Raw genomic sequence first — 13,286 nt, forward strand, 5'->3', positions numbered from 1 at the left:
TCAGACAGGAAGCGGTCAGCGTCGATTCACTTATACCTTACTAGGTGGCACACAAAGATTAGTTACTCCTCACTGGGGTATTGAAGATTTCTCTGCACACAACTCCTAAAACTGTTCCGCACCTAAACTGTTGACATATGTTTTATTAGAGTTATAAGCCAGTCTAGACTACCCGAAAAAAAAAAGCCAGGTTCAGCAAAATTATGCTTAATTGCTATAAAATGCTAAATACTATAATGAAAATAGACATGAGACAGCTGAATAGCGATCTATAGCCAGTTTAAGGTATATAGAACCAGGTAGTGTATGAACTAAAATTGAAATGTCAATGAAGAAGTCACAGGATGTGGTTAAGAACTTACATTTTTTTTCAACATGTTCGTTATTCAATACTATGTCAATTAATTCCATAACGTTATAAATTGTTGCTGATGTTATGCTGGGGTTTTTAATTGATTGGGATGATACTCTGCCAGCTCTACTTTCAGACCAGAGGTGGTCTCCCCAAGAAGCCGTTGAACTTATCTGGACAATAAGATGCTGGACTCTATGCTTGGTATATGCTTGCAACGAAAGAATCTCAACTGAACTTGAACTGTGGTAATGCAACAAGGTGGAGGAATCCACCATGGGGAAGGGTTTGGAGAGAAGTGAGAGGAATCCCAGTACCTATAAAACTGTGTCACATAATGCAATGTAATTAATAAAAAAAAAAAAAGATGGGAGTTGGGGAAAGGGAAGGGGAAATCCCAGAAAGTGTGGATCTGTATCATAAAATAAAGTCAATCAAGCACTCCTTTGACATACATTTTGTATTTGTCTTATTACTCCTTTTTATTAATATGCTGATGAATTTATGAAAGAATAAACAACACAGAATAACACATAATAGATATTGTGGAAAACACCAAAAAGGGATTAAAGGAATGCTAGACATAAAAACACTATAAATGAAATTTTAAATGTCTTTAATGGACTTAATAAAGTGAACATAGCTTATGAAAAGAATCAATGAAATTCGAACTAGGCGAACAGAAACTTGCCAAAATCAAATGCAAAAGAGATAAACAGACAATTAATGAAAAGAAAAGAACATCCAAGAATCATGGTACATTTTTCAGAGATGGAGCAAATGCATAATTGGAATACCAGGAAAAGAAAAGTAAAAAAAGATAGACTATTCCAGGTAATACAGCTGAGAACCTTTCAAATTTAATGACAAATATTCTTACAATTCAAGAAACTCATAGACTACTAACCAGAATTAAATACCCAAAAGTTTACATGTAAGGATGGCATATTTAAACTGTAGAAACCAAAAACCAAAAGAAAGCTTTGAGGGGCAGGCATTATGGCACAGTAGAATAAACCACTCCTTGCGATACCCAAAATGCCTGGTTTGAATTTCAAGCTACTTTGAGCCTTTTCCTGCTAATATACCTAGGAGGCAATAGATGGTGATTCAACTGCTTGATTTTTACCACCCATGTGAAAGATCCAGTTGGAGTTCCTAGCTTCTATTTGACCCAGCCCCAGCTTTTAAAGGCATTTGTAGAGTTAACCATGGATAAAAATGTCTCTTTCTATTCTGTGTCTTCTTTTCTTTGTCACACTGCCTTTCAGGTAATAACTTTTTGAAAAAGAGAGAAGTTACATCTGAAAAAAGCCACAAAATATAAATTCCTTACCAGAAGAGAAAGATAAGCTACATGAGAACTTAGGGAAACATTAAATATCCCTTTACAGTATGATGCTAAAATGTTCTACCCTTGCCTATACCTATCATGTCATGATATATTTAAAGAGCAGAAAGTTAAACTTGTAACTGTTATTAAAGGACTATACTACTATGCAAATATCAGGGAAAATGTTGGAGGGGAAAACCAGAAAGCAGAACTTGAGTGTAAGGATGAAGTTTGTGCCTACAAAACTGTATCATGGAAAAATTTTTAAATATGAAGAATCACTTGACAAGCTTGCTAAAATCAGCATCTCAACTGAAAGCTCAGAAATCCCAATATTCAAACCCACTGCAAGTGATTACGTTTATTCAATAAAACATCAGACCAGTTTGCCCAGCAACGGAGAACAAAAAAAAAAAAAAAAAAAGGAATTACACAAGCAGCTAGAATATTGAGTATTTTTTGAGAATGAGAAATATTCCTCCTTCCCTCTGCAATGTTTCCATCAAAATTAGCCTTCAAGGATAAAAAAAAAAATACTTTCCCATTAAAAAGTCCTGACAAATTTCATCACCCACAGATCTCTTACTCAGGAAATATTAAAATATTTTCTTTAGGCAAAAAGATAATCATGTAAATCAGAAGCATTTGATCTACACAAAGAAAATGAGAAGGAAAAATCAACATTAAAAATTCACATTTTTCATTTTAATTTATAAAAAATATTTTTGAGAAACAATATTGACGATAATATTGTCATTATAGCATGTTGATACATTAAATAAATAGCAATATCAAAATATATGGGGGTATGAATTGGAAACCTTCAGTAAAAGCAGAAATGTACTCCAATACTGTTGAAATGAACTTAGCTGAGCTAAAAATTTATACCAGGAGTTTTCTGGAAATATAACATGCCCAATTATAAAACTACATGACAAAAGCCCCAGTTAGTTAATAGAAAAGTTCAGACTTTGTACCTATACTCAAAATAGATCAATGATCTTTTAAGAATTGAACAGTCAGTCACAAAGTATCAAGGAAAATGGAGATTTTTCAGTGAGAGATATCTCTGTATACACACATATTCACATGCATATTTGTACTCTGTCTCCATGTTTAGAGTATTGAGGAAATATACATGGAATGGAAATTTCATTTATACACTTGAAGGTTGTGGATTGATGGACAGAACAGAGAATCTGATTCTCCATGTTGCATTGGACCACACCTCTGAGAATAGCTTGCTCAGCTGTTTCTTTGGGTCACTGGATGATGGATACAGCTGCCCAGGGGCAGCCAATGATGCTGTTTTTTCTATTCTTCTGGTCATCTCAGAGGCATACCACTCAGAAAAGCCTGCCTGGCTACATTCTAGGGCCAAATGTGCGTGGGCAGATCCTTGTAGCTGCTTTGCAGGGCAGGAGGACAGCGGGAACAGACACCTGGATATCTTCAGGAGCCTTGTAGCTGACATGCTCAAGGATGATTAAGTAAATGCTTCACAGATCCAAGAGTTGGTTAGAAAACAGGACCACTCTATCCCTTTCAAGACAGTGAGAGAGTGTTCAAACCTACCTGGGAATCCAAACATGGGTAAGTAGGGCTTGCCTATGTATATGCAGGATATTGGGAGTTAGAGCCAACCTGGTACTTTTTGAAGATCTCTGTAGGTTGAAGTGCTTAGTGTGGAGCGATCGGGTCCTTTATGGGGCCAAGGGAAAGTGAATGGAGCCTCCTAACTGTCTCACTGGGGCAGCAGGGCTTGGTGGGGTTACTAGGGGGCTGCTACTTCATAGGGATCACAAGGGTAGGATTTCAAGATGGCTCCAAGTACACCAAGAAAGATTCAGGGAGAAGGAGGTTGCAACAATAGCTGGGCCCTTTCTCCAGGATAATAAAGTGTTGTGGTAATCAAATAGGCTTGAGTCTGAGTCTTCCAGAATCCTCTAATAGTAAGCACCCCAATTGACTGTGCCAGGATTCTGGACTTTCAGGGCCTCCTGCTTCCGCTTTTCCCATGGTCTCCTTCCTGGTCAGTGTTGATCTTGGAAAATGGAAAGATGGGTACTATGAGATTAGCTCCCTCCTTTATCAGAACATTTTAGACTTTCTGTGCTACATTTCTGCCTCTTTCTCTCTGCACTGTGATGTTCTGCTATAAAGACTCCAAGATAGGAATTGGGGTCCCCCTGCCTAAATAACAACAGAAGACTGAATCAAACAATGAACAACCCATTACTAAAATGACAGGACCAAATTACCATCTATTAATATTAACCCTGAATGTAAATGACTTAAATTCATCAATCAAATGTCAGAGTTGTACACTGGATTAAAAAACAAAACCCATTTGTCTGTCGCCTCCAGAAAATTTCAAACTTTAAATTTGAGACTAGGGTGGGAGACTAGTTATAAGTGTATTAATTTCAGATGGAGCAATATTATGCGTATGGTTTCATAAACAGATCCAGTTACTAAACTAGCCCCAACACCTATCAATTTCTCTATTCTGGATTAGTTACTTAATCACTGAATAAGTCCGTTTTAATGGTGATATTGAAAAATATATAATTTACTGGATGAGTTTGAAGGCCTAGTAAAATGTAATGATTATTCATGTTATATTGCCACATAAACAAAAACTTACACAATGCAGTAGTTGAAAGTCTCATCCATGTATTGTCACAAATTTCTGAAGATAAGAGGTCCAATGTGACCAAATTAAGTTCTTTGCTTGGGGTAATGAAATGTTGAAGCCACATTATTGGGGGAAATGTGTGCTTTCTGAAGACTGTGAAAAGAATCTATGCCTAAGCTCACTCAGTTGATTGAGTCTGAATCCTTGCAAAACTAAACTTGTCACCCTGACACAGCTTCACTCATCTTCAAGCCAGTTGTGGCCTGTTGACTCCTTTTCTATTTCATATTTCTCCAACTGTTCTCCTAACTTTCTCACTGTCTCATTGGTATAACAATGAACCCACCTGGATAAAGATAGTTGGTAAGTAACTTTATTGTATCTTCAAGTCTTTCTGTCATGTTCAACAACAAAGGGTCACATTCAGAGAGTAGGGCATGCAAATTTCTTGAGAGAGTATAGTAATTCCATATAATGCATAATTCAACTGAAATTCTTAACACTGTCTTATCATGTTTTGTGAATATGCATAATACCCTTTGGTTGAGTCTCTCTTATCTTTTTCTAAAGATTTATTTTTTTACTATTTGAAAGAAGAGACAAAGGAAGGAATCATCTATCTGCTTGTTCACTCCACAAATGGTCACAATGGCCAGTGCTGAGCCGACCCTAAACCAGATGGAGTTCTTTAAGGTCTCTCACTTGGTGGGTAGAGAAGCCCAGGAATTTGAACCATCCTCTACTGCCCTTCCAGACCATGAGTAGAGAGCTGGATCAGAAATGAAGCAACCAGGACTTGAATCAACATCCATATGGGATGCTCATGTTGCAAATTGAGGCTTAGCACACTGTGCCACAGCACAGGCTCTTCTGCCTTTTATAAAGATGACTAGAAAAAGAAATGATCTTGATCAAGTGTTTCTTTCTCTTTATTATCAATCTTTGAAGCATTTGAATCCAAGAAAACAGTAGGCAACAGGCATAAAAGTTATCCAAATGGGTCAAATACAGAAAACAGAATATTACAAAATGATAACTCTGAACAAAGAAAGGAATGGCTTCCTTTAACTCTACTGAGTCAAGGATAAACCTATGAGAAATTTCTTTGCAATAAAGAACCAAGAAAATTGGAGTTCGACCTTGGCAACTCGGATGACAGCAGCCCTCCGCAGTGGTGGAGATTCCTTGCAGAGAGTAACCGGGCCAGGTCAGACGCAATGCCCGGGACCCGACCCATGAGCACCGTCACCACACGATGACCAAGTCCTGGCTGCTGGGAGGCCAAAGAGAAAGATTTCTCCCACCATGGTGAGTACACCATGAGGAAATCCTGGGACAGGATTAAGGCCTCTAGCCCCGCCCTGCAACCACCACCTTGTAGCAGCAGGAAACTAGGGGGTAGGAGTTTGACCTTGGCGGCTCAGGTGACAGCAGCCCTCCACAGCGATGACAACCCACTTGCAGAGAGCACCCAGACCAGGTCGGACCCAATGCTTGGGCCCTATCCAGGGGCTCCATCGCCACACGGTGACTGAGTCCATACTGCTGGAAGGCCAGTGCACCTATTTGGCGTGAGGCTCTCTCTGCCTGCTGGCCACCTGGCGGTGAGCTATGGGGTTTTTAGGGTATGTAATTGCTGCCTAGGGACATCCAGGGATAAGGCTAGTGTGAGTGTAGGTGAGGGATGAAGTCTGTGTGATTCCTAGTGATGAGGTCACGGAACTTGCTTACAAGCCTGAGGACTGAAATCTGAGGGTTTGGAAGGGAGATTCTGTAAGTTTCTATTTGGGCCAGACTGATTCACCACCCACATGGGAATCACAAGATGGGCTGTTAGCATAGAGCATCTGTGACTACCACACACCAGTCCACATGAAAGCTATGACTGGGGGCCTGTCTGGCAGGGCTAGGTACCAGTATCTGACTGAGTAGCAGAACAGGGGATGGGTCACATTTGGCAGGGTCAGGACAGTAACCAACACGCGAGAGAACCAGATCCAGGGGTAGATTATCTGAGGGAAGTGTGGGCCCAACCCTGTGGAAGTACAAGTCCCTCTGGTTAGCTCGCGAGTTGGGCTGGTGATGGGCTGAGCTAGGTGTGACCATGAAACCTGCCATCACTTACAGGTAAAGGAACCGACAAAAGTCTGGGCAGGTCAAGGCAGCAGCACCCGAATATGAATCCTAAGGCAGGACATGGGGTGGGCCGAGCTGCAACTGGAAGAGGGTGGACAGGGCAGGGTGAAGCAAACCTTAACTCACAAGGAAGAACAATAATCAGGCTGCAGCACATGTCATGCCAAGCTAGGCTCTTACACTGACTGGTCTGCATGAGTCAGGGATACTAGGCCAAAACTTTGAAGGCAAAGGCTGAGACAGGTGAGGGGCTATGCCACACTGGGTCAGAGCAACCACTGGCATAAGCATAATCTATGCCTGAGAACAGGTCCAATTGGGGAGCTAAGAAGACACCCTTGTTGGGTTGGGGTTCCCACTGGTGAGTGTGGGGACTGGAGTGGGGGCTGCGTTCTGGTCTGGACATGGCTGCAGTATTCTTTGGCACAAGTGTGGACTGGCCCTGAATGTACCAGGCCAGGCTAGACTCCAGCACCATCGGGTGCTCTGGAGGACCAGGATAGATGTAGGACGGAGTGGACAAGGTCTCTGCCCCTACTAAGCCATGTGTGAGCTGAGTCTGGGTATGGATGAGCCTTGGCTGGGCTGAAACATCCAACAACAAGAACTGGAATGAGTTGAAGGCCAGTCAGGAAAGGCTACTGTTCCTGCTAGGACAGGAGGTGGACTGAGTAGGGCTGGCTCATGGACCCAACAGTATGTGCAAGATCTGGAAATGGGAGAGGTGCTGATGGAGGAGCCTGGGCAACTCTTCTGGCAGGACTCAGACCCTGAAAGCAAGTGCAAGAACCACAGTAGGGAGCAGTCCAGACCAGGCCAGGGAAGGCCACCCAGCGGCATACATTTGGCATAGATCGGAGGCAGACCAGGCTGAACCAGTTCACATCACTTGCTGGAGATTTCAAGCACCAGAATGGAATGTGGGTTAGGCCAGACATGGTTGCAACACATACCAGTGCACATTACGGCTGGGATTGGGTGCCTGCTGGGCTGAGATAGGCTATAACCCTCTCCAGTGTCAGCTGCAATTAGGGGTGGGCCAGGCTGGGCCACTGGCAAATGCCAAGGTGAGGTGGGCTGTACCAGACTGGGCTGCAGTGCCCAACCAGCACACATGAGAATCAGGGTAGGGGAGGGGGTAAAGCCCATAGGGGAAATGTGGAGGACTTCCCTGCTGGACAGTCACTTCCACTGGAGAGTGTGAGTTGGGATGGGGGCAGATCACACCAGGCAGGGCTACAACACCTGTGGGCCTCATGTGAGCTAAATAAGGAAAAAGCCAGGCTAGACTGACTGTTCCAACCAGTGCAAGCATAAATTAGAGAGGGCGAGGGTTAGCTGGGCTTTGCCACAGCATCAGTTGGCAGATGCTGGCACTGGGGGCTAAATCTGTCAAGTTAAACTGCAGAACCACCTGGAGAGTGCCAAGACCTGGGAGTGGACCCAGGAGGAAATAGTGGGCACCTCATTCTTGGGTTACCACTCCCACTGGAGAGCATGAAAACCAGGACTGGGACAGGCATGGCTAGACAAAACAGCATCTGTTAGTATGTGTGTGGGCTGGATAGTAGGGCTGGTTAGGTTGAACTAGGCTTCAATGCCCAGTGACATGTACGAGAGCTAAATGGGATGTGGGACAGACTGAACAAGTCTGCGGTACATAGTGGCATGAATGGAACCAGGATAGGGGGCAGGTTTGGTGGAGGTTATGGGGAGTCATCCAACTAGGCTGCAGCTCCCACTGGTTTGAGTAAGGGCCGCGTATGAAGTGCGCAAGATCAGGTTGACTGCAACACCCATTGGTTTGCGTGGAAGACAGGGCTGGAAACAGAACTGACCCAGCAATGGCAACCACCAGTATATATATAAGCCAACTGGGGTGACGGACTGCTCTGGACCCTGTACTGGCAAACACATACAAGAATCAGATAAAGTTTTTCTAGGGATCCCTCCAACTGAACTGCTGATCTCAGAACTCCAACCATGAAGAGACTATGTCAGCCAATAGATTCTGAAGAGACTTCATCATGCGAGGAATGGCAAGATTGGCAGCAATTCAGAACTGTTGAACTATCAAAACTGCTTGAGCAGGACCCTTGGAGCATGCCGCACACTGGGGACCTGGGCTGGGTGGGAGGCTGGGTGGGGCTTTTCCCTTTATCTCTTCCCTTACCCTGGATAACAGAAAAAAATATATATATTAATGTGGAAACAATGGTCTTAGCCACTTTTCTGTAGCCCTTGACCCTTTATGTCTTAATCAACTATGTAAAGATTACCAAAATAAAAGAATTAAAATTAAAAATAAAGAACCAAGAAAATTAAAGTAACAAATGGAAAACGGAAGTTAGCCGTAAACATACAGCCCCAGAAAAGAAGTATAGTGGGTGAGTTAGTTGATTTTTTTCACTATTATAATATATACCTGTGATTGGCATATTTGTTTGCTTGTTTGTTTAAAAACAGAGAGACATGTTTATTCAACTCACAATTTTGAAGGGCAGAAATCCACATAGTATCGTGCAGGCTCCTGTGAGGTCGCCCCTTGATGCAACACCTCATGGAAGATGGAGCCACAGTGGCAGAAGCAGGTATGACAGGGAGAGACCACATTACCAGACAGGAAAATCAACAGCCACTTAGGGTTCATGCATGCTCTAGTAACAACTTGCTCTCATGAGAATGAAACTGAGAATTCTCAAGAACTACCTTAATCCCTTCTGTGAGTATATTCCCAATAATCTAAGGTGTTACCACTAGACCCTATTTCTTAAAACCCAACCACTTCAATTCTGCCACAATGAGGACCACACCCTCAGCAAATGGATCATTTGAGAGCAACCCACCTAGAAACAGGAAGAATACTGCAAGAGCATCTCTCATAGTGTCTAGACCTGTGGCTGGACCATCTCTTGTTATGGGGCCCACTCTTCTCTCTGTCCCTCTCTGGAAAAGCCATATGATGACATCATAGTGATACATCCATCTATAAGCTAGTTAAAAAGCCTTCTGACCCTGTACCCACATGGGAGACCTGGACGAGGCTCCTGGCCTTGAGTCAGCTCAGCTCCCGCTGTTGCAATCATTTGGGAAGTGAACCAGTGGATGAAAGATCTTTCTCTCTGTCTCTTCTTCTCTCTATAAGTCTGATCTACCTTTACAGTAAATAAATAATTATCCTGGCAAGAATGGAATTATACCTGAAATTTGTGTAAATTCCCTGTGACAGGGTTGCTGTCTTGTTTAATGCTTTATTTAAAGTTTTGCCAGACCCTGTACTGGCAAGCATATACAAGAGTCAGGTCTAGAATCTCCTCAAAGTTTTTCTGGGAATCCCCCCAAACCGAACTGCTGAACTCAGAACTCCAACCATAAGCCCATGAAACCCAGACCAAGTTCCTTGGTCTGATCATGGAGACCATGTGTCAAAGCTGAGCCTCCTCAGAGGCTCAGACAGAGCAGTGGACACAAATCCAGGTGCACATTGAGGATATGACAGTGCACTGGAGTCTGCAGAAGACACCAGGTACCACAACAGAGGACAGAGGAGAGAACAAATTGGTCAAATACCCCAGCCAAGTACTGGCAATGAAAATCTGGGCAAGTGGAGACTCTAAGGTGGACTATGTCAGCCAGTGGATTCTGAGAGTGGATTCAGCCAGTGGAATAGCAAGATTGGCAACAATTCAGAACAGTTGAACTATCAAAACCGCTTGAGCAGAGCCCTTGGAGCATGCCCCACATCGGGGATCCTGGGATGGTTGGGAGGCTGGGGGGGGCGTCTCCCTTTATCTCTCCCCTTCCCCAAAACACAGAGGAAAAAAATGTGGAAACACTGGTCTTAGCCACTTTTCTGTAGTCCTTAACCCTTTGCACCCCAATCAACTATGTAAAGATTACCAAAATAAAATAATATTTTTAATTGGAAACAGAGATATACAGAGGAGGAGACAGAGAGAAAGATCTCTTGCCTACTGATTCACTCCCCAAGCAGCCACAGCTGGAGCTGAGCCAATCCAAAGCTAGGAGCCCAGAGCCCCTTCTGGGTCTCCGATAGAGGTACAGGGTCCTAAGGTGTACTGCTCTCCCAGACCACAATCAGAAGCTGGATGGGAAGCAGGGCTTCTGGATTATGAACCAGTGCCTATATGGGACCCTGGCACGTGCAGGCTGAGGACTTTAGTGTTAAGGCTGCCACACCAGGCCCACGATACATGAGTTCCTTCAAAACTATGCTGTATGTATTTCTGAATAATTAAAATTTCAATCATCTTCAGCAAAAAGCAAACAAAAAGCACAATGAGATGTCTTAACCCAGTTAGAGTGGTTGTTACTGAAAAAAAAAAAACTTGCAAATGTTGGGGAGAAAGAGAAAGGAAAACTCAAATACACCCTTGATGGGAATGTAAATTAATTACTGCAACCAGGAGTTGCCTAGGGCGATACAGTAAACTAAAAATATGTCTATGTGAGACAGCAATTACAATACTGGATATATAGTCAAAGTAACATTCACAGCAGAGAATTAGAGGAGGTTTTATTACGGTGTCAAAGGACAGCTATATAGGAGGAATTGATCCAAGGGCTCTTCAAAATAACTTTGAAGAGAAGTCCCAGGTTCTCAGCACAGAAATGATAAGTGAGAAGACTGCAGTGCTACTAAACCTGATTTGATCATTAAACATTGTATGCAAACTTTGAATTACAGGACTGTATCCCCATAAATATGTTTAAGCATTTTGTGTCAACAAATAGACATGCAAGAAATTCTCAGAAAAAGAGAAGTCAGCACTGCCCACGTTACTACTTCGTCATCCAGCTAGTGTCTGAATTTATTCAATAGCTCCCCCTGCTGGAAAGCGAGTGAAACTCTCCTCTCTTACTGCATCTTCAGAATGAAAGAAACCAGTTATCTCCAACAATCTGGATTTGGGAGATTGCAGCATGGAAGCCACGTCAAAGACGTCAAAGAATCTGGCTTGAGAAACTGGATGGCTTCTGCTATTTACATTTTAAAATCTCTTCAAACCGTGAAATACATGACACTTAGGAAGAGCTAGAATACAAATTTTTATTTATATTTATTGTTTAAAATAATACATGAATTGGGCCCAGGGGCGTGGCCTAGCTGCTAAAGTCCTCACCTTGAACACACCGGGATCCCATATGGGTGCCAATTCTAATCCCGGCAATCCCACTTCCCATCCAGCTTCCTACTTATGGCCTGAGAAAGCAGTCGAGGACAGCCCAAAGCCTTGGAGATCTGGATAAGGCTCCTGGCTTCGGATTGGCGCAGCACTGGCCATTGCAGTCACTTGAGGAGTGAATCATCAGACGGAAGATATTCCTCCTTCCTCTCTGTCTCTCCTCCTGTCTATATATCTGACTTTCCAATAAGAATAAATAATTCTTTAAAAAAAATACATAGATTGGTCTCTCAAATATATCCAGGTTCTATGTATCTTCTTTCACTGACAGTGAAAGAAGAAATTTCTGGTACCTGGAATGTTGTCTAAATGGGGACAAAGACAGAGTTTAAATGAAGTAAAATTGTATTCTGGCAAATCCAATGATTCAGGAAAGGTTAAGCAAGGAATTGAAGAGCAGCTTCCAAGGAAAGCCTGTATGGGCCTAATGTTCGACACAGAAATATCACTCAGAGGAAGAGAGAATCTGGATCATAAGGCAAAATTTTGTCTGAAATAAATCTGGCCTAGAATTGCTTAAAGCTCAGTGTGATCACCCAGAGCTCCTTAAAATCCTAAAGTCCCTACTCGTCACTCAATCCCCTAATGGCAGGGTAAAACCCTTCAAGCCCATCCCTCAAACTGGTTTAAATCTGGACAAACACCAAAAAATGTAACTAGTTGGGGATATTTAAAAATACAAAAATCCCAGCAGAATGTGCACAGGACACAAAATTCTAATCATTCAGAACAGAGAATAACTTTTTCCTTTGTATTTACTTATTTTGATCATTTCTGTCTCTGTCACCTGGAGCAAGAGTTACACCACAGTACCAGAACTTAAAATGCAATAACTATTTCAACCACTAGATGATGCTCATGAATGCAGTTTTATGCTAATTTATTAAATATGATTAATAGATGATGATAGTTCCCTTTGCATGAGCAGAAAAGGCATCAGAATTTAACATTCACATATCCACAGTAAAAGCATAATGAGGAATATACCTTATGCTCTGCAAACAAATTCTATTATGAATCCAAGATATTCTTTAATGATGTGTTTGTAAATTATGGTAATTCAGTTCTCATAAACCACATTTCTTTATTAATGATCATGTCAGATAAACTTGAGCATGTTCTTACTTTTGCCTGTTTTAATCATAAAACTATGTAAGAATGTGCTTGCTCCAATGCAAACACTGCTCTCTCTTTAGTATAGCAGATACTTCTTAAAGAATTATTGCAAACCTACATGATGTCTGTTTGTACACGGCCCTACAATGGAGTTATCGTCTATGCTTACCCGTGAGCTCTCTAGGAGCCACCCTCTGGGACTAAGTCCAGGGCTTTCTTTAGTTTATCTGCTTCCTTTCTACCACCTGATGAAGTTATGCTGTACAACTTATCAGTGAGTATTGGTTGGAAGAGATTTTCTACATTTATTCTCACATTTATTCCCAAATTTTCTATTCTACTAGAGAGAGAGAGAGGAGAGAACCATTTGTGGCTTCCAACTTAGCTTCCTGCAAATGATGACTTTGAGGCAATACCAGTTCAGTTTGGTCCCACCATCTGTAAGGAAGATACCTATTGCTTCCCATCTCCCCACTTCAGCCATGGCCCAGCCCCAACTACTAC

The sequence above is a fragment of the Ochotona princeps genome, chromosome 1 (assembly GCF_030435755.1).
Source record: "Ochotona princeps isolate mOchPri1 chromosome 1, mOchPri1.hap1, whole genome shotgun sequence".
NCBI classification, from domain to species: domain Eukaryota; kingdom Metazoa; phylum Chordata; class Mammalia; order Lagomorpha; family Ochotonidae; genus Ochotona; species Ochotona princeps.